Source organism: Platichthys flesus, chromosome 20 (genome assembly GCF_949316205.1).
Source record: "Platichthys flesus chromosome 20, fPlaFle2.1, whole genome shotgun sequence".
Classification (NCBI taxonomy): Eukaryota; Metazoa; Chordata; class Actinopteri; order Pleuronectiformes; family Pleuronectidae; genus Platichthys; species Platichthys flesus.
In genome coordinates this window covers 15,633,702-15,655,544 of record NC_084964.1, presented here as the reverse complement: position 1 = coordinate 15,655,544, position 21,843 = coordinate 15,633,702, and positions in this window count along the sequence as shown.

Below are 21,843 nucleotides of genomic sequence, written 5' to 3'. Positions count from 1 at the left end.
CACTTCTGAGCCAGGGAGAGGCAGGGATGGTCGCTCTGCGCCGCCATCAGGGGACAGGGCTCCACACGCACCACAAACTATGCTTTCAATTTGCCTGTGTCAACTGTGATATGCTTCGCTCGTATTGATATTCCACTCCATCTACGGCCGCAGCTATTTGGCTTTTGCCAGAGAGAATGGATCTTTATTCAAGCTCGGCATGTCTGCGCCGGCACCGCGGCAATGACTGAATAGACTCACAATGAGACCTTCCGGTGGTTCTGCTTTGTGTTGGGTCAACGTGTTTTTCATGAAGGTTAAAAAACAACACTGTGTTAAGCCAGTGCACTTTCACACGCCAGACATCACAAAGAAAACAACAGGTCGCTAATGCTTCATGCCAATGTGAAGAGATTTTTCTTTTTCTTTCAGTATTTCTCAGAAATAATCAATGTTTTTGCAATTCCACAAGTCCGTGCTTTGGTTTTTCAGAATAAACTGTCAATGTCAAACCAACTGAATTGAGTGAAAAGCCTTTGATGGATTGTAAAGCCGGTTTGTGGACAGATGCATGCATCTTTCTCCTCTTCACGTTCATCACGGTGTCCTTCACACATCATTTGTTTGCCTTAAACACCATCAACAGCCAATAGCTTGACTCCACTTACTTGATGAGCTACCAGGTTCCCACACACAAACACTCCCCTGACCTCTAATGACTTATTGACCAGAGCTCTATCTGCGACCATTTTGTGGCCACCTCAAAGGGTGGTCCCGTCTCTGGGGAGCGTAATCATTGGACGGTAAATCTCTGTTAAACTGTGAAACAGGTCTATTTCCTGGTGGTGGCAGTAGCCTCTGTCCTTTAATCAGCTTCTTACTGCCTTTATCTTACATCATGGTTAATGGAAAGAGCAATTTCCACACACACAATGTTTTACTTTGGTACCGAGGGTCACGGAATGAAGTGTTTCTAAATCCCCCGAGTCACAGCAGCAAATTGATCACCTTTTTGAAATAACAGCTAAAAACTGATTTTAACACCATGGATGCGTGTGCAGTTGACTGGAGATGATTTTGTCATCAATTTAAACTACTGCCTGCACACTGACTGTGTGAACGTGTGGGTTGTTTTTTGTCTGGTTGTGAAAACACGTTTGAGATGCATTAAGGACATTTTGATTTCATGAAGGTTTTTTTTTTAAGGGTGAAGACATTTTGTTATGATGGTCCAGGTATTGTTACGTTGTGGGGACTTAAATCTGTTAAACACACATTATGGGGACCTGTCTGCCTTATGAGGACAAAATTTATGTCACCATAAGATGCATTGTTAAAAGTAAGGTGAAGACATGTGTTCAGTCAATGGTAAGGCAGGCTGTAGTTATGGCCTTTTAATTTGCTTGTCATTCATATTTTTTGAACCTGTACATAGTCAATATAAGATTTCTATTCAGCAACAGAATTTTCTCTAAGAGATTTTGCAGCTTTTATTTGATCAGGTCCAGGTCAATTTTTCCAAGGTCCCACTTTCTACTTAACAAATCTAACCAATTAGAATGCGAGTTGTTGACAATGGCACATTTTTGCTGTAGTAATTGAAAAAAAAAGTTTTCCTCAATCCAGTCTGATATAGTTTGTTGATTTATTCAAAGTATTTGTCTTTAAAAGGATATTATGCAGCCGATTTGGAGTTTGCCGTTTGTGCAGAGGCCTTCGGTATCCTGGTTTCTAATGTTAATCGATATAACATCCATGTGTGTGTTCGGTCCGTGCAGTTATTATCAAATTCTGTATCGAGAATCCAGGTATTTCCACGGTATCTGTACCAAGTACTACATTTCTGTGGCATGGAGACACTAGAACAAAATCAGGTTTACTGTCGAAAACACAACATAGAATTCTAATCCAATTTATTCGAGCTGCGGGACAGCACAATACAAAAATATGTTCCCTGTTTCCTCCCAATCCCAGTGAGAATAATTTAGGAGACCCTAACCTTTATGTTTTATTTAAAGCCTTGCTTAATAATGAATGGTATATTGTGTGATTATATAGCGTGTTTGGTTATTAGTGTGTGTGTGTGTGCTTTAGGGATTTGTTTTAATTGGCTGGAAGAAGTAGCTCACTGACCAGTGTCACATCCTGAGGACATAGATAGGAACACATGGAATGAATACTTTATTACAATGTTTGTGTTAATTGTTAGTGTTTAAAGTGTTAGATTTTCAAACTGTGGAAACACTAGAGCTGAATCTTAAATATTAAGTGACTATACGGACAATAACAAAACCAGTTCTTCATAGTATCTAATGACAAAAAATGACTGAGTCACACTTTCCTGATATATTTTATCCACCATGGTCATAAGAGAAGTGCAACAGATGTCCTTTCGCACTGAATGCAACACACAGGAGGATCATATCTTCACTTATTTAAATTTTTCGTGTGACAGATGATGTTGTCTTTTTTAAGTATCCGGGGAACCAGGACAAATGGTACATTTATGCAGAAGCAGCTTCACAGGCTGAGAAATCTTAATCTGGACAAAAGATGTTTATTTTTTCCTCCTTGTTTGTTGTCACAGTGCAATCTGTCATAATCCTTTACTGAACTAAATAAGTCTCCAGCCATCCCAGCACTTCCACTTACTCAGACAGGAATTGGGATTCATCAGAGTCACAAAGAAACATCCAATGGGGATAATGCATTTCTGCAAGAAATGTTACAGCAATCCATGCAATGATAAAAACCAGTCTGAGACAACCAACCAAACCACAGACCTATACCTGTGTGTGATGTGTCATGTGATGACGATAACCTTTGGACTATAAAATGGATCCTGACAAGTACTTTACATTGAAATTATGCTTAAAATATGATAATAAATACCAATACTATATAATTTCATCACTTTATTATCTTATTAAAGATTTCAAACCTTTTAAAGTCACCAAAATGTCTTTCAGGGCTTAAAAAAAGTTAAACCAATACACTAAATTTTATATATTAAATTACATAGCAAAAGTGATGAAATAAGCATTGGCACAACTACAAAGTTATGTTCTGGCATCTTTATCCATCATGAAACTGCCACAACCTAATGGGAAAATCTGAAAAAGTTATTTTTAGTGAACGACAAATAGTTCCATTAAATAATTCATCTGCGTGTTGGTGACGGTTCACCTGTCCCATGGAGACACACAGTCAAAGAATTTGTCTTCTTAATCCTCCCGTGCAAATCTCCACACGGTGCTGCTGCGTTACGCTCCCTCTAAAGGTCTGTGTTTTAATTCGTAGTGACATTTCACACATACAGTGTCCAACCCGGTTCAGAGTGTGTCTCGCGGGACGCCTCCCCCCCGTGTGCGTCACCTGTCCCCCTACATTAGAGGCTGTCACATCAGTTATGCTGCGGCGCCGATGCACACCGTGGCTATAAGCGGGAGAGATATGGACTTGAGCTTACACTTCACTTTTAGGGGGGAAAGTCGTCTTTAGATGAAAACCGTTTAATGAAACTTCAGTCGTACAGACAAAATGTCCCTTCGTGGAAATTCAACAGATGAGTTTGTACAAACTATGTCTCAGAATCAATGATAAGTTAGATAAAAATAACAGGCGTCTTTATACATTACATTAAACAGGGACAAATGCGACCCTATACGTTATAAGAAACCTCTTACTCTGCACTGCCCTCTAGTGGATGCATTGCTTAACAATCATGCTAACACAAAGGACGCTTGGACATATGTGTATACTTACATATCTGTAAAACCTCTGAAACCTCAAAGTACACTTTTTAGTGGAGCTGTTCAGAATTCAGTAAACTGGACAAATGAGTGTTTTAAAATGATAAAAAAACTAGATAATCATATGATCAGGATCTAATTTGCACCAATCGTGGATGTGAGGAAACTAAATTAGCCCTAAATTACTGTTTCAACTTGATTTTTATAACTGAACTATTTTAATCAGCTTAACACAGTTGAGGTCATGCGAGCCTCCAGCTGCCTGGTGCTCATCAGGAGCTGATTGGCACGGCTCGGCACAGCTCGGCACATCTACAGTACATCACACAGCATCACTGTAATGCTGTCTGGATTCCGTGGCGAGCGTAATGGGTGATTACACAGGCGGTGACTCTCGCACATGTCTCCACGAGCATCAGTTTGACTTGAAGCACACAAGCAGAGTTGAACAAGTGTGATATGAGTCACTGTGTTTTATGCAGCGACCAAGTTACAGTTCATCAGAAAGTGTTTGCTCTGAATAAATTGGACATGCAGTAGTTTAACGTGTTGGATATGCTCAACAACTTCATTCTTGACGTAAAAATACATCCAACATAGGTTTCAACAGATTTCTTGGTCTTTTCCATTAAAAACAGGATTCTGCACCCGTACTTAAAACTCATCAAAACCACAATAAGGGGATGTGGAGTTTGAAATTATTATATTTTTCGTAAAGTTATATTCTTAAAGGTTCAGTTGGTTGAATTTAGTGACATCTGGTGGTGATAATACATACAATTTCTGACAAGAGATCCCTTTCACCTAAATCATACACGCTGGCCCTTTAAGTGAGTTTGTGTATAAACCACCAAAACCAAATTCATCTGAAACAATAACATGAACCAATTTTCAACGTTTTCAGTTTCCCCCTCATTGCACTCAAGCGGAAACATAATCAGTCCAAAGTACATTATGCTCATTGTGGGGGGAAAAAAAATTGCATTACCCAAAGAAGCAAGAGGATCAAAGCACAGATGGAGAAACTGGCACCCTGGTAATAATGTGTTCAGCTGTCAAACTGTCACATACAACGTAACTGACACAGAGCCTACACACCTCCAATCATCCTCTGAACGCCGGGATGACAGGCAGCAAGCTAATTTGTTCAACACTCTGTATCTGAATTGCAGGGAAATTTAAAAAAAAAACAGCCGCTCGTCACAAGGTGGATTTGAACATCGCGGCGCCTCCATTCAAAGAGCAGAAGCTCCTCAGATGTGAGGCCGGGAAACAAGAGATGCACAATAAAAAAAAGAGAGAGAATAATGATACATAGCTCTTCCTTATGAGGGCTCCCCGCTGCTGATGGCATCAAGGTAACTCCCCCTCTGTTTTATTTTCAGCGAGCGTTTCAGCTCCCAGCAGCGACTTCTCACACGGACGGAAATTCAGAGTTGTCTCGTCAGGTGGACTCGCTGTCACCGAGGTGTGATAATAATTCCCACACACCTCGGGTCGGCCATGATGCTCGCCCAGCGCCGGTCGGCGTGCGAGTCTCTCCTGCTCACAGTAGTCTTTGTCCCTTTCACCCCCTGATGTTATGGTGTATACGCAGAAGGTCAGTAGATGGTTTATCAGAGCGTGATCTATGACACGGGAAAACTGTTGAGTCATTGCATCATGGTGACACACTGCAGGTGATGATTCGAGAGGAGTCATGATATCAATTTTCCAAAGGGTGCACACACACACACACACACACACACACACACACACACACACACACACACACGGGTCCTTCAAGGTAACTCTCAGCGATAGCATGTCCAGGATTCAGCTTTATTCAGCTGGATGTGGGGGCTAAACTGAGACTGCCTGTGTTTGTATTTTGTCTTTTAGACCCTGAGCTGGAATAGAAATCCTTTTTGTTCCAGTGCAAACAGTGTAGGGGGGGGGGCGCCTTCTGATAGACATTGCATGTGTGTGGGCACGGAGGAAAGGCACGCACACACACACACACATGCACACACGCTGAGCGGCAGACAGCTTTTACTGACTGAGGCACTCGGCTCTACCAGGACTGTGCAGATGAAAACAGCTCTTCAGTGTTAACCTTGAAGCGTCGAGCGGTGCAGCCTTCAGAGTACCCGAGAACCCAGAAGGACCACAAAACTAATTATTGGACCTCCAGGCTGCAAGTCAAATTACCTTCCCCTTTTTTTCTGCTCCTTTATTTCCACGCGTAACCCCTTTATGGTTTATGTTGACAGAATATCGAGGACGGCGAGAGAGCGGGAGGAAGAGAGTACATTCATCACTCCATCTCCTCCACGGAATTTAGTTTTTTCCTCCCTCTGCGGAACGCTGCCTTCGTGAGTGACAACCGAGTAAACAGAGTCACATGCACACGTCTGCACGACATATTAACGGAGGATTCATGCAGAGCGAGGAGGCGTCTCGCCACCTAGAGTGGGATCTATCACAGAACACGTTTTCTCAGATCAGGTTTATCAGGGGGAAACATACATAACACAGAGATGCTGGGGTCTCCCGAGATATAAACGTCCATCGAACATGATCTGATGAAATCATTTTTAAAACCACAATATCAAACAGACAAACAGATAAACGAAATACCTGGAGATGCAGCCAAGAACACAACATCCTCAGTGCAGGGGGTAATAATGGGATATTTGAGGGAAGGTTTTACCAGTGAGCTACTGTAGAAAAGTAAGGATGAAAAGCACCTGGAGCTTATGTCAGAAAATACCTGAAATGATGAACTGAGTGAGGGAAAGAGATGCATGCAATTGTCTTCATGGTTCGAACTAGTCATCCTCAATATTATTCATATATTATTCTGATCTGTGACAGAATTTCTTTCATTTTCTTGCCAACCTGTCGATTCACCAAAGGCCTGAAAAACCACCAAAATCACAGCTTATCTTTTCCTCTCAAAAACTCCACCTGTCAGAATCCCGGACTTATCTTGTAAGTCTCCCGCGTCTCCCTGGCACCACTTGTCATTCTCGGGGAGGCGGTTGACCCCGGGTTGCCCCCTCGCCGCTCCGCCCGAGGTATCTCCCGTCCGTGATTCACGCCCTTATCTCCGCGGCGCATACAGTCAGGGGGGCCACAGACACCGGTCGCTGGAGCCAATCACATCCCCACATCTGAGTGAATTATTCAAATTGCCCGGGAGAGCCAAGAGGTGCACACAACCTTCTCCTCCTCGGGCGGGGATGGGGGGGGGGGGGGGGTCAGGCGGCAGCCAGATTGGATAAAAAATGTAATTTGTTCTCATATCTGATTTTACTGTAATGGCTGTAGTAGAGTCCCTGATAATGACCTTGTGTGCATCACGCAGCTCCGGCTAATGAAACCACAAGGAGCAGCAGCTCATGTGTCCTAAGTGGATTACATAGATCATCTTTATTCCTGTGATTGTAATAAAGTGCATGTACGTGTGGAGGTGTTGACACAAGGCAGCAGAGAAAGACAGGCCGTCTGAACATCACAAATACCGGAGCTAAAGGTAACAGGGTGGAAATCAATTACATGGTCGGCTCACCTAATTGATATCCACCTCGGCATGAAGATAGATAGCACCCTGAGCAATATTACACCCAAAGACTTCCTATGAAAATGGGCAGTTATATATATATATATATATATATATATATATATATATATATTTTTTTTACAGCAACAAAATCATTTTTTTATGAAAGCAGAAAATGCCACTCAAGCAGATCTCAAGTTGTTCTGTGGAAGCCGACGTGATAGAAGTGCACGTTATGATCGGAGCGGAACCTGCCGAGCTCGAGGAAATGTTTATTTCCATGCATTATCTTTATAGATGTTTAATCGTTTCTTGTGAACCATTCATCTTCAGTTGAGGAGCCGCTCCTCTGCACGGTGAGCGCTTGTCCCTCTGTCAAGAACTGGAATGCAAATGTAACCCCTATGGGCAATAGAATGTATTCAGATGTGGGCTAGTTACCAGGCTCGTACGGAGGGAAGAATAAAAGGACACACACAATGATCAACTGGAGCCACTGATTACGTTTAGATGAATTGTATTGGCTTTTAGAAAAATAATAAAATAGATTCAAGTGCAATCAGTAATATTCAATTTTCAATAATAATCAATATCCGGTAACATTAGAACAATTCAAAACAATTTCTTTCAAACACCAATAAATGGCTGCGGAATGTCCATAAGGAAAAATAAAATAAAAACAAAATAAAATCCTTGCAAGTGTTCTTTGGTTCAATGTACTTCAAGTCAAAATGTCAGGTCGTAAGTCAAAAAGTTAGTCAATGGTCACGTGTGCGCTTCAGAACGTGTTCACCTGATGGGAGGTGATGCTTCTCATACAGGTCATCCGATCCACTCCTTGGGATAAGGAGGTGTTTTCATCTCTAGCTCGCCACCCCTTCGTCAAGGGGAATTCGATCCAATCTCTCAACGGTTTCAAGGGATTCCAAAAAACCTAGCCTATATGAGAACAGGCTATTACTCTCATGGCCATTATAGATATCAAAACATAGTAGTAATATGAATTAATTATCTTCTTTAACTGCACAGCTTTTTTCCATATCGTTTGACTAAATAGGAGTTATATATTTAGTATTCATTACTTCACTTCTTAACCATTTGTTAACATAAAACACATATTACAGGCTACACCTGAACATTAAATTAAGTGCATACAGAACATGCATGCTCAAATGATAAACATAAAAAACACCACAAAAGTAAAATACACAACAGGCAGGTTCACATGCTTCCTACAGTGCCTCGTGTAAAGACATGGCATGGTTAGCGATTAGCGTTAGCATTAGCGCTGTGAACTCACCAAGACTCTGCCGAAAATAATAAAACTCCCGACGCTCATCAATCCGGTCTCACTTCGGTTCCGTTTCCTTCAACTTCCACTTCCACTGCCTTATATAGTTCTATAAACACAGTTTCTACAGTTATACTAGTTTTACGACTTCTAGTTTTCTCTGCTTGTCTCTCGTCTGCTCGTGTGTGGCTGCGCATCGACGACAGCTACGTGAAAAGGCGGGGCTTACTTCCCTCTACCCAATCGTAGGTCTGCATCCTTGGATACAGCCAATTCGACTCCAGTATACTCAATCACTAATGGACAGCTTAATTAACAGGTAAACAGGTATACGATATGTGAATGCAGGGAATGGTACAGAAAGGGGAAATCGAGAAATAAGTATATATTATATGGAAATAAAATAATGATAGGAAATGATAATAAATAATAATTATAATAAACAGGGCCCAATTGTCTACAAGGTTACACAAACGCTGCACAGGCACAGAAACCAATAAATTAGCCCCAAATGAGGCGGATGTTTCCTGAGATTAGACAAGCACTGTTTTGATGCCAACATTTTATATTTTATTATTTCTTACTGCTGAGCGACAAGTCCCACATTGAACCACAGGAAACATTTTTTTCTCTCTCAGGACATAATTATCTGAGTTACAACTTGGCACATAGCAGTACCTCTCTGCTTTGGTGTCTCACTGATCTCAGCCTCCTCCCGCTGCGAGTGTTCCAGGTAATCCTTTTTTTTTAAACGTCCAGTATATTTTTGTTTACTTCATTCCCCCGGTTGCGTCGTAAGTCAATAACACTGACGTTTGCTTTAGAGACAACGCCGCCTGCCCAGGTATTCTGTTACAGGAGATATGATTGTAATTAGGCAGTAAATTGCATCTTGCACACCTCAGGCCGACTCAGTAAGTGCTGTCAAAATACATATAACTCACAGGATGAAATCAGGGAGGCAGGTTGTGAAATCGTGCGTGACTAACAAATTATCAAAACACTTCTGCAGCTCCACCCACAATCTGCGGCGGAGCGTAACCCATTACTGCGATTCAGGCATAAAGCTATAATTTTGTTATTTTCCCCGTGCAGGGAAATTCAAAAGTGCAATCGTCGGGGGGGGATTCAAAAGGCAAACCCTCATTCATTCTCAAATTATGTAAAAACTCAGATTTGACAGAAGAAGAAGAAGAAGACGGAGGCGAGGCTGTAGCTGCAGCTTCTCTCACAGATAAGCACTTGCTCCGCTCTAAAGCTAAACGTTGTCCGGAAACCTTTACTTAATGTAGGTGATTAGTTTTTTAAATGATACTTTACAGCCAATGACAGAAGGAGGAGAAGTACATTCAATGGTAGAATGTATGAACCAAGACTTAATACATGTTGATGTAGCTTTACATTTTTAAAAACATCAGCACTGGTGAGATACACAACTAAAGTAATGCTCATAAATATGTGCTTATTGGCAGCATACATGATAATATTACATTTCATTTCTTATGTTTTTACTCTTTTCTCATCCAGAACATTGTTATTCTTAATTTTCTGATATAATATTATGTGACCTTCAACTGTTTCCAATTTGTTGCCTTCAATTCTTAACGTTTAACTTGTCTTGTGAGAGCTGCTATAACCTTTATTATCGTCATTATTAGTGCTAGTAGTAGTAGTATATATAAAAGTTGCACTATTAGCCACAGCATAAAGTGTGTTAATAAATAAATATTCATTTTACAAATAACCTTTTGTCATTTTTATTATGGACACCACCCCCCCCCCCGACACTCTGAACATCAACTGTAGGCCTGTTGTTTCTATAGTAACCATCGTTGTTCCTATAGTAACCGTAGCTACAGTACAATATTAAAATTGATCAACACTGTACGTCGTGGCATTAAAGATTCATACGGTCAGAAATCGCTCTTACGGGACTTGGAGCAGTGTAACGAGACTCCCATCTATTAATTGGTGCTTACATAATGCATAATTTACTACAGACACACATGAGGCATGTCAAAGGAGCTGTGATCCGGAGAATGCAGGAATATGATCTGTCAGGTTCTTGTTGTGACACGTGAACCCGATGGAATTACCGAGTTTTTCTGCTTTAATTGATCTGAGGAAGTCAATGTGCTTCAAATAATAATGTGTGTTTGTTATGATGAGCAGGTTTAGAGGAAGAGAAACTTTCCCAGGGCTCCTCCACCCGCTCAGCCACATTCTCAGGAGGTCTGGTGGGAAAGCTTCTCTTCAGAGAGGGGTCCAGGACTCTGACCGGGCCCGACCTCTGCTGGTCTGCCGCTGGCCGACGGCCACGCTGACATTATTCTAGGAGATACTTTGATAAACCTTGAAATTTATTGTTGTCGAGCTGCCCAGAGGCGTCAGAGCAGCCGCAAATCACCGAGCTCCAATCTGCCGTACCTCACTGTCGGGGTGATGCTTTCATGTTGCTGTGCCGAGCCCTTTTTTTTTTGCACCGCTGCGTTTCCTTCTCAAACAATTCAACCTTTGTTTTATCCACGCCCCGAAACATTTCCCCCCGCGGTGTTACGGAGCGTCGAGCTGCTCTTTGACAAACTGATGTGATGTTTTCCTCCATGCGTGCACCGTGCTCTACGCATGTGAGATGTTAACCAGCTGCAGTGATCCCTGGAAGCCTTCAGCTGTTCCTCTTCAGCTCCTTCTACGTCACTGAGAGTTCTGCACCGTGCATTTGGAGTCACATCAGCCGGTAGCCCGTCTCTCTGAGAGGTTACAGCCACAGAGCTAAACCAGCTCCTTTTACAGTCGCTTTGTCGGACGGCAGGATGATGAATATTTAAGCCCACTTTGTAACCCTTTCCAGCTTCATGCAAATCATCAATTCCTGATCGAAAATTCCTCAGAGGCCCCGTTCACATTAGCCATTAGCAGATGTGTCTCATGAATAGGTAAGTCAGAATAATGGAGTGGTTTTATTTGCATTAGCATCAGTAAGTCACATCAGTGGTAGCTCATAATGAATCATCGGTGACCTGGTTTACTCTTTCGGCTATGGTTTATTGTACAAAGCAAACTATTATTATATAGCTATTATATAACTATATTAAATGTGCACGAAAAGTACAAAAATAAAACCATACTTTTATATTTGTATGCAATTTCCAACTTACTTTACATCTTCAACACTCAATGAAGTTTTGAGCTTCTGTGACATCTTGAGACATGTCAAAAAAAATTGTGGAACTTTAATAACCAACAGTTGTAAACAGTACAGATAAAAAACACAGTATCACCAAGTTAAGATAGGGTTTGTTCAGAGTTATTAGGCAGCTGAAACTAAGATATTTATGTATATATATATAAAACTTGAAATGTTTAACGCTCTGTGGATTTGTTTTTCTTTTGCAGATGGACTTCCAATAGATTTTTAACTTCAATAACACAAGCCTTTCATCTGCTGGAGGGGGGGGGAGCTCCTCTGCAGGAACACAAGCTAATCCCCTGCCTCTGTGCTTTAATGTCAGGGCTAACCTGTGACGCAGCAATGTCAGTTCATCTTTCACTCCCAGATTTCACAATAATGAGATATTCATAGTCATTGCCTCCCTTAAATGTTCTTATTCATGATTCATTTGAATTAATAATATGGTGAGCTCATGTCAAGAGGAAACTCAATTAAAAACAGCTTCGACTGCGTCATCTCAATCTTGTCAAGTGTTTGTGTGACAGTGCGAGTTAAGTGAAATACATCCATCTTTTTTAAAGATGGGTTTAAACCAGTAATTCCTTGGAGGCAGATAACTGGGTCTTTCTCAGCCAGGAGACACCCACATACAAAACGAGGTGACCTCACACGCGTCTCCGCAGCGCCATTGTCATCCCAGATACTCTGTAGCAACCACACTTTAAGTTTTAATTGAGAGCTCCAGATTCCCGGAAAAATCCTGGACCTCATGGACTGCCGGCTCATCGCGGCAGCCTGAAGCAGCAGCAGCAGCGGGCGCCTGCAGGGATTTGTGGTTTGGGATTACAGCACAACACAGACACACTTCTGAAGCAGCCAAGAGGAGCAGCCAGTGACTGATAGAAAAGAAAAGATACCAGCTGGAGTGTAAAATATGGAAATCTATCTTGTGACTATTCCAGGAACCATATGATGGCAGGGCGAAGATAGCACAAGCTCCTAGTCATATACCAAATACATAAATACAGAGTGTTAACATTCCTATTGGACTAATAAAACATGATTTCTTACAGGAGAATTCCAGTCTTGTTTTTCTTGAATTTCATGTTTTGAAATCAGCTGCTTGAATAACATAAATAATATTAATAAAAATGTGTGAGTCAGGAGGGTAAATCAAGGTAAAAATGCTCTAGCTCAAAAAAATAACTGAATCCATTAAGTTCTAACACAGGAGATAACCAAGAATGAGTTTTAAAGATTAGCATTGAGAGTATAGGAGGTATACAGCCATGCTAACAGCCTTGTGAGGCTGGGCAGGGTATTGTGAGCTAAATGCTAACATCATGATGTTAGGTAGGATGTTTGCTATGTTCATCATTTTGATGTGTTCACAAAGTAAAATGTGCTAATTAGCCTTAAACACAAAGGGATTTGATCATAATTCTGCCTGATGGTGGCGCCACATGGGAAGCCAGGGAATCACCAAAGACAATAGATGTCTGCATTCCCTGGTAACATGACCAGGGAAACATGGACATCTTTACCAGACTGAATGAACATCTGTCCAAAAGTCAGTATATCTGAATTCCCAAATGTCCTCGGGCAAGACACTGGATCCAAAATGGCCCCTGACAACTGACAATGTGTGAGTCTGGATGAATGAAGCTGAATGAATGTGTGCGTGAATGTGTGAATGAGACTCACACTGTAAAGTGAATGGTATATAAGACGTGAAAAATGCAAGTAGTCTCCATCTGGCATTTATCAAAGTGCCTGACCAACCAACCCACTGCCAGTGACCTCCCAAGAGAGCCCAATACAAATGTCATTGATTCAGCATCATTTGATTTGCATAACTGAAATGAAAATCTAAGTTTTCTGCATCCGACAGGGTTTGAAAAATAAGACCCAAGATGAATAGATTCCCTGAGATAGGGGCTGCACACTAAGATATGGGACAAATGCATCTGCAGTAAAGACAGGCAGAGCTAATTTACATGAGAGGGAGACAGAGGAGGATCGGTGTGTGTGTCTGTGTGTGTACAGTGTATATCTGTCTGTGTGTGTGTGTGTGTGTGTGGGCACACACATGACAGCATATCCACTAATCACATCCAGTCAGCCAACAATACCAGCACAGTCTGCAGGAGAGGGGAGTGAAGAACAGTTTGCAAGCTGTGCTGAATTCCAGGGCCTGAGTGCGGATATGAAAACTGTCGAGTCTGAATCATTGACAAGGACAAGCGGCTGGTTCCGGGGGGGGGGGGGTCCACCTCTGTTCTCTCTGACGTATAGATTTCCCCCGCAGCCCTGAGACCCGAGAGTGAACAGCGCAGCGGGGCTAACGGAGAGCGAGTCGATAAGTCAACCAGCGAATTGAGGAGGAATAATACCTCGGAAACGCACAGGGGCGGACATACAGAGGGTTTGCTTACTGGTTTTTACTTGTATCCTGTGGTCAAGGGTTTGATTATGTTGGGTGTTGTTCGCGTGGAGCTGTGGTGGGCGCACGCATTGCAAGAGCCAAGTGTCGCCCCACATGCACGTTAGCACCACGGCCATGATATTCTGAAACAGGGATATTTAGCTATTGAATTTGTCGTTTGTTTAATTCAAACTTAATCGTTCACTCCTGAAGTATTTAAAGCCTTTCCAATTAAAATCAGAGGCGTAGCTGCAGGCACAGAAACACAGAGTCTCCGGGGACTGACACCGAATGATCTGAGATGATGGTGGAAAACTAAAGTGTAATAACGAAGCTCGGCGCTTCAAGGGAGAGTTGGACTGGATTTAGTTGTTTTTTTTATCTCACAGAGAGTTTCCAATGCTCAAGGTTGATGTTTTCTAGGATTCTGCCTCGGCTTGTTCCGATCTCATTCGCCCAGTCCCTCACTGCACAAGTCTAAAGCACAGATAGTTTGAACGAGGACAAATTCAGCTGATTAACACTCGCTGCCCTGAATGGCTTCCTCGTCCCTGAAACGACCAGAACACAAAGCTGAGGTTTTAAATTGAAAGTTGACTCCTGGATCGTCAGTACAGATTCAGCTTGACGTTGAGTCCGGGGGGGGGGGGGGGGGACATGGATGACTAGCTTGGCGTGAATGGCCTTTCCTGTGTGCAGGGTAATGGCTCAATGGTCTCCTCTATACATAAATTGATGTTGTGTGTCACGTCTACGCATTGTGAGCTTTTCACACGTCATTTAACACTGTTGTTTTAGGGTTAGTTAGGGTTAAGCGTGACGCAAAAACTGTGCAGTGAAAACACGCAAAAACAAAAATGGCTCCGTTATTCATTTGCCCTGTGGTGGTACCGGGCTGCTTCAGGGCCTGTGTTCGCCGGCAGTTACCAAATATCACCATTTTTCTGCTCACATTTAACCGAGTGGAACAGACTTGAGGATGAAGTGAAGCTGATTCTTCACTCACGACGTAAATCGTGCAGCAAATGTTGTCAAAGGGAACGAGAATAAATGAGCAGCGCCGCGACTGATGGAAAAGAAGTGTCACAGAGAGAGATATTGAAGAGGGGGGGGGGCGGGGAGTCGTGATCACGCGTAAAGTTGCAGCGGATCTTTAACTTGTTAACATCCACACCTCTGGAGCGGACTAATTCTTGGGTGTGATGGAAACAACGAGCCGGGATCACACTGTTAAACTAACTTACAGTGAACCAAGGATACAAATGGCTCCTAAGTATAGACCGACTCGCCGACGTGAGATATCCCCCGACAGCAGCAGCCAGTGAATCGGCCTGAATGGAAAACCGTCTTGACAGAAATAGATGTAAAAGGGGTTGATAACCTTTAATTACGCTTTTATTTAATCAGGCCCCGGACAAAAGAAAAGAACAAAAATACAAAAAAAATCATCCCTCTCTTGGGTGCAATATTTTTTTTGGGGGGGGGATTAATTCCATCTTTTGTCAGCGAGGCAAATCAACGTGCGGTTACACAAGCAGCTCGGCTGAGTCAGAGACAGTAAGTACAATAAGCACCGGGAGAGTGAGAAGACGAGTGCACGCTGCAGCCGAGCCTCGTGAAATCAGAACACCAGCGTGTGAAGGAGTAAACTGAGTGTATTCCTTCAGGCGGTTTCCACACGGCCTTGAACGCCGCCTGCAACCATAGCGGTGTGCCAGTGCCGAGGGGGGGGGGGACTGGAAGTAGCCTCGGAGAGTATTTAGAGATTTTATCCATCAGGCTGTGATAAACTGACGAAGACAAGACACTCCAAATGCTTTTCCTCTAAACACACGCACACACACACACACACACACATTATTATTTTGTACCGTGGGGTATACAGACTTTTAATGACACCAGTACTAACTATGATGGACCTCAGTGGAGCGCACTTCTCCCCCAAGGCCCGACAGTCCCCGAAACTTCAATCAAGCTGCAGCAATTTTCATATCAGCCCCGTGAATATGTCAGATTTTATTTTTTACCAAGATCTATGAATTGATACCTGCAGGATATCAGAATACATCAAAATACATCAAATTTTTAAAGGTTATGTCTCCTCACCAGAATTTTCTTTCAAACAATTTTCCTTGAATTCCGTCCTCTGGTTTTTATGTAATCTTGCTCACAAACCAACAAATGGACGATTGACAGCTTCCTCCTGGGCGGAGATACTAATAAATAAAACTTTTCAATGAACTCAAAGATGCTTCACAGGAAAGAAATAGTAGTTTTAGTTGATAATGAAGTTGATGATAGTTCGATATGAAATTAATAATCAACTAATCATTTTAGTCCATTTAAAAATAAACGCGAAAAAAATGCGAATTTACTATTTCTTTGCTTTAGTCAAAGATAAAACTTTGAATCTTTTCATTTTTAAAACACAAGAATTTTAATTGCTTACTGAAAATAATAAATAACTGATGGATGACTCCATCATGTCTCCTGGACGCTGGCTCTCAACTTAAAACACAAATGAGTTTTGTGACATTGATCTCGACTTTCCACACGGAACTCATTAGTTACCCATGCAAACTCCTGGGCATGAGGCGACTAATGGAATCTGATGAATTTGCTTCTGAATATTTCAACAAGTCCTTCAGGTCGTACAACCACAATGAGGTCGTTCACTGAAGTTGTAGATTTAATTTTTCGTCCGGGCGAAGTTGAGATGATTTGGCAACTTTCCGTATCTGCACAGGACACCCCCCCCTCTGCACGGCCGGTTCCCCCTTTATCAGCGTGGAGAGGGGAGGAGCCTTCAGGCCGTGTGATTGGCTTAGTTCACTGCTACGTCTAATTGGAAGGGTTTCCCCCCGTTAAGAGTTAAAAAAAAAGGTGAAGGTCTTAATTTCAAGAATAATGGACGTATTCATTAATATGATTAATGTAACTTGTGCTATTGTTCATTTACTGAGTTCCCAGGAGCTTTGGATTGTATTTTACTCCTCAGTCAAACTTGTATTCACAGTTTAAAATCTTCCCGTCTTGGATTTAGAGCTGTTTCGTCTCATGGTAAAAGAACTTCTCAGTGTGCACTGTTTCTGCTCCAGACAACAAACTACGTCTTTCACAAAGCACGAGGAAGTTCCTTTGAGATGAGTTCACGCTTTTATTTTCCTCCTTCCAGCAACAAATTGGAATGAAATGATCTCTCATTGTGATAGATGATAAAGAAAAAAAAAGGATTGCTCATTGCCTGCTGGGTTATTTTCTTGTTTTATCTCTTGTTTCGAACGTCGCACCGAGCGACTCAGCCGGGGCACAAAGGACAACATTCAATTTCAACTCTAAATCCCACCGTAGCCTCCCGTCCTCACGTCGCAGGAAACCTCCAGGACAGAGCCGGGCGGCTGCCGGGGCGGCTTAACGTGCCGAGCAGCCGCCACGTTCACACCTGAGAGGAACCGTGGGCCACGTTTAAATCTGACAGCACTAATCTTTGGTTCTTTTTGAGGAGCGAGGTGTCGGGCTTCCTGCCTTTCTGCTCATCCAGCTATCACGATATCCCTGCTTTACATAATTCAGAATCTCACTGTAAATTCATTTTTTTGGAATCTTTCAAGAACTTGTTTAGACTTTGCATTTCCAATTCCTACATACCATCTCATTCATATATCTTATTTTCATTTCTCACGCACGGTGCTTCAGTAGATTCGCTATTTTCGTTTTTTCTCGAGCAGCCTCTGTGATTTCTGCCGCTGAGGCTTTTACGCCGGGAGGAAGGTGCACACTCTCTCTCTTCTCCCTTTTTAACTTTAATGTATCTGCTTCTTTTGTGTTCGTCTTTCCGTTCATTAACTCCTGAAATTCAGATTCATACTCTCATTTGTTTATTTATTTGTTTTCTTTTGACAAGCTCATAATTTAAAATTAAGATCCTCCGTGTTTACTGTCAAATGCATTTGCACATTCAAGCATTCACAACATCAGTATAAATGTATTTTAAATGGGTGTGTCTGATGTGATTCAAGCATAAATCTAAAGTTACTAAATAAAGTTGTAACAGCGCTGGTTAAAAGTTCATATCTTAATCACGTTAATCCCACCGCATTTTGTTGTTTTCAGCAATTATCCGCCTCTTCTGAGTAACGCTTTAGATTACAAGTGTTTAATTTGGAAGCATTAGAAGTGTTATTTCAAGTTAAAGTAGTAATTTATCCAGAAAAATACAAGCTATAAAGGAAATAAACGTTTTCCACCTTCAGGAACGAGCATCTTGGTGTGAACAGCCTTTACCGTGGGCTCAGTATTGGCCTGATGACTGTGAGAGCCCTGTCTTTGACTGCAATTACCATTTTGTTCCCATTTAACTGAGAGGAACAGAATCCAGGGGCGGGTTCAGAGGATGAAGTGACGCTTATCTTTTTAAACTTTATTCAGTCAGAGCATCAATTGGGCAGTAAACTAAAGTGTCTTCAGAGAGGGCCGGGAATAAATGAGCGGCACCGCGATCGCAAAAGAGCTGACAAGTGGTGTCACGCAGAGATATAGAGGGGAAGAGTGAGTCGTGTTGACGTTTCTGCAGAGCGCTAACGTGTTAACACCCACACCTCTGGAGGGGACTAATCCTTGGGTGTGATGAAAACTACGAGCCAGGGGCACACTGTTAAACTATATGAATGCCCCCTGAAATAGTCGGACTCGACCGATTTGGTTTTGACCCTCGTGTCAAAACCAAATCTGACAGAAAAGTAGCACATTCTTGAACAGAAATAGGAATATGGCCCCTGGTTCATAATTAATGAACTTCAGCACGGGTGAACACTGTATTTGTGTCAGTGACAGTCTGCTCTTCGTTACAATATGTTGGGATGCTGCTCTCAGGCACACGTGGAAGCTTGGACATTTTTTATGAAGGGGAACGTTTCTTGCAAGTCTGGAATAATGTCAGATGGACTCGAAACGGATAGAATAGGAATATCTCAAAAGGTAAACAGGGTTCTTCTTTGTGGGAGATGCACACTCGCCGGGACTTGACAAATGTTGCTCATCATTGCGCGTGTCATACGTGGAAGAAGAAAGGAAGAACACATGCAGCTCACATGAACATTTGCATCAACTAAAACACACACACGCTCATTAGTAAGCGTGTGTGTGTGACAGAGCCATTCATCACGACGGGATTCGACACGCTTCCAGCCCACCATCCACACCAGCTCTCCCAGTGGGCAGCTCGCACATCCACTGTTGCAATCGCTCTTCATTCAATGAGGCTCAAAATAAACGCAGCGCAGATCGAGGATCACTTCATCAGTCGGGCCTCCCGTTGAAAAAACAATATTGTTTTGGCAAGACAAAGAAATAAAAACCTCCCAGGATAAATTACGAGGCACGCAAAATAAATAAAAAGTCTGAATCTAATTTCTCTTGCTCGTGTTTCCACACAGCCTTCAACCAGAGCTGTGACAACACCAGCAGACGCTCCGGGGCCGAGACAGCGCTCGAGGAAATAACTGCGTCCTGCTCGGTGTTTTCTCAGAGATGTGCTCCAAGCAGAAGAGATGTACTGGCACACGCTCTTCAGAGGGAAAGTGAACAAACCATCACAACTTCAGGTGAGGCCGTTGTGCCCAGATTGTAAAAATACACAACTCCAACAAGTGAAAGGTTTAACTGTAGACGGTTTATCCACCGCTAGTCTGTCCCGGTCGTTTACGTGTTGACCTGATTTTGTTCAAAAGTATATCGGGGGGGGGGGGTCATATATGTGAGATGTCCGAGTCAGTTGCTCCAGACACTTTATAGAACTTCTCCTGCCTTGTAAAGTGTCAAGTGAGCCAGTCATACAGCAGGAAGACATCCAGAGACTTCACTGCAAGCGAGTGGGTGAATACAAATATGTCAGGATCTTCTCCAGGAAGAGGAGAAGCCACACACGTAGAAAGAAGCCGGCGATGATGTCACCTCGTAAAGACTCAAGCTTCTGGTGATGGGGGCCGAAGCTGTAAATAAAAACTACTCATACTGCATCGTACCCCCCCCTTCCTCCCCCCACCTCGCCTAAACGTACCAGTCGTTGTCCTGTGGTTGTGAACAGAACACGTCCGACCCGACTCCGCCCCGCCTAGTTCTTTATATGTGAGACTTCATAAAATGTCCTGACCTACTTTTTTCCAGCACATTTTCCAGAGTTAATGCTAGAAGCAGCATGTGTCGGTGAAGTATATAGAAAACTCAAGCAGTTTTTGACTTTTGGAAATCATGACGGATGTAACAACCACAGCCCAGGCTGATGTTACCTGGTGTTCAGAACATGCAGGGGTTCTCCTTTGTTCTGCATGTATAATATATAACCTACATACAGACTGTGTACTAACCTACATATACATCCGAATAACCCACATCAAATAATAAGTTAAAAAGAAAAGAACGAGGTAGATGTGTTAGAAAAAGAAGATCCTGATTTGGTGAGCCTGAGCTGAGATGCCCGACCTGGTACAGTTCTTCCTCTCCTTAATTGAAGTGCTGCCTTACAGGAAGTCTATTTACTTGGGGGGGTTATTTTTTTACTTTTGTTCTCCTCCACTGAAGTTAAGTAGAGCATCATCCTGCCAAACTGTCAAGTAGCTACCCGCAGTTTTCAACTGAGAATGCACCAGAGGTTCAGGAGCGTCGAACTACTTACACAGCAGAACAGTCTCACAGATTTAAATCACATTCAGTGCACATGTGCAGCTCTATTAGTATTGCATTAATATTCACATCCATATGTCACGTTATTCAAATCCAACCCCTCCATCCCGGGCGAACCACGGAGAAAATGGGATTTGGAAATTAAAAAATGCTGCTGAAAATTATTTAGGACAGACATTTTGATATCTGGTGGAAGAGCGGCGCTGATGAGAATTATCTGGGAAGGCAGTTTGAATCAGTGCAGCAGGTAAATAATGTCAGAGTTTGTTGTGTAGATCTGCACAAATGCATTCATGCCAGCAGAGGTACTGTCCTGCTTTGAACACTTCGTTATCTGAGATACAATTTATAGATATACATATATATATTATAACTCTATATAACAGAGGCAGGGTGAAAAGAAGGTGCCAATAAATGGATCATCCACCCAAAACTAATGCTTACCTTTATGAGTTGTTACTACCTTAAATATGCTTAATGCCATTAACCCATAACCTCCAGGGACGTAAAATTACTTTCTGCACATTTGTGTGATCTACACAATATCACAATATGTCCTTATATTTATGTTCAGCCGCAGTTTCTATTTGTTGTGCAATCATCCTGTGCCACCACATAACTGCATATCTATACAAACCACTGCAGTGAAATGTACATTCTCTGAATATTTTATGATTTTTTAATTTTTAACTCTATTGCTTTGAAAAGAAAATCGTATTATCTTGTGGACAAATCAAGTTTTATCCAGTCTTATCTTAAATGTTACCAGATCAACGTGGAGGAGCTAGCGATGAGAATAGCGTTAACCAGTAGCGACCCAGGTGAAGTTAAGTTAGCTCGCTCTGACGTCACGCCCCTTTAGTTGCTTGTGGCAAATCCCTCTCCCGTCTTTCCTCCCTCTTCTACAAACCAGCCCCGGTGTTGACTCAGCCTCTCACACACACAGTGGAGTGTGATGCGTTCACAAACTGAAGCTCAGACCTTTTTCTCGCCATATGT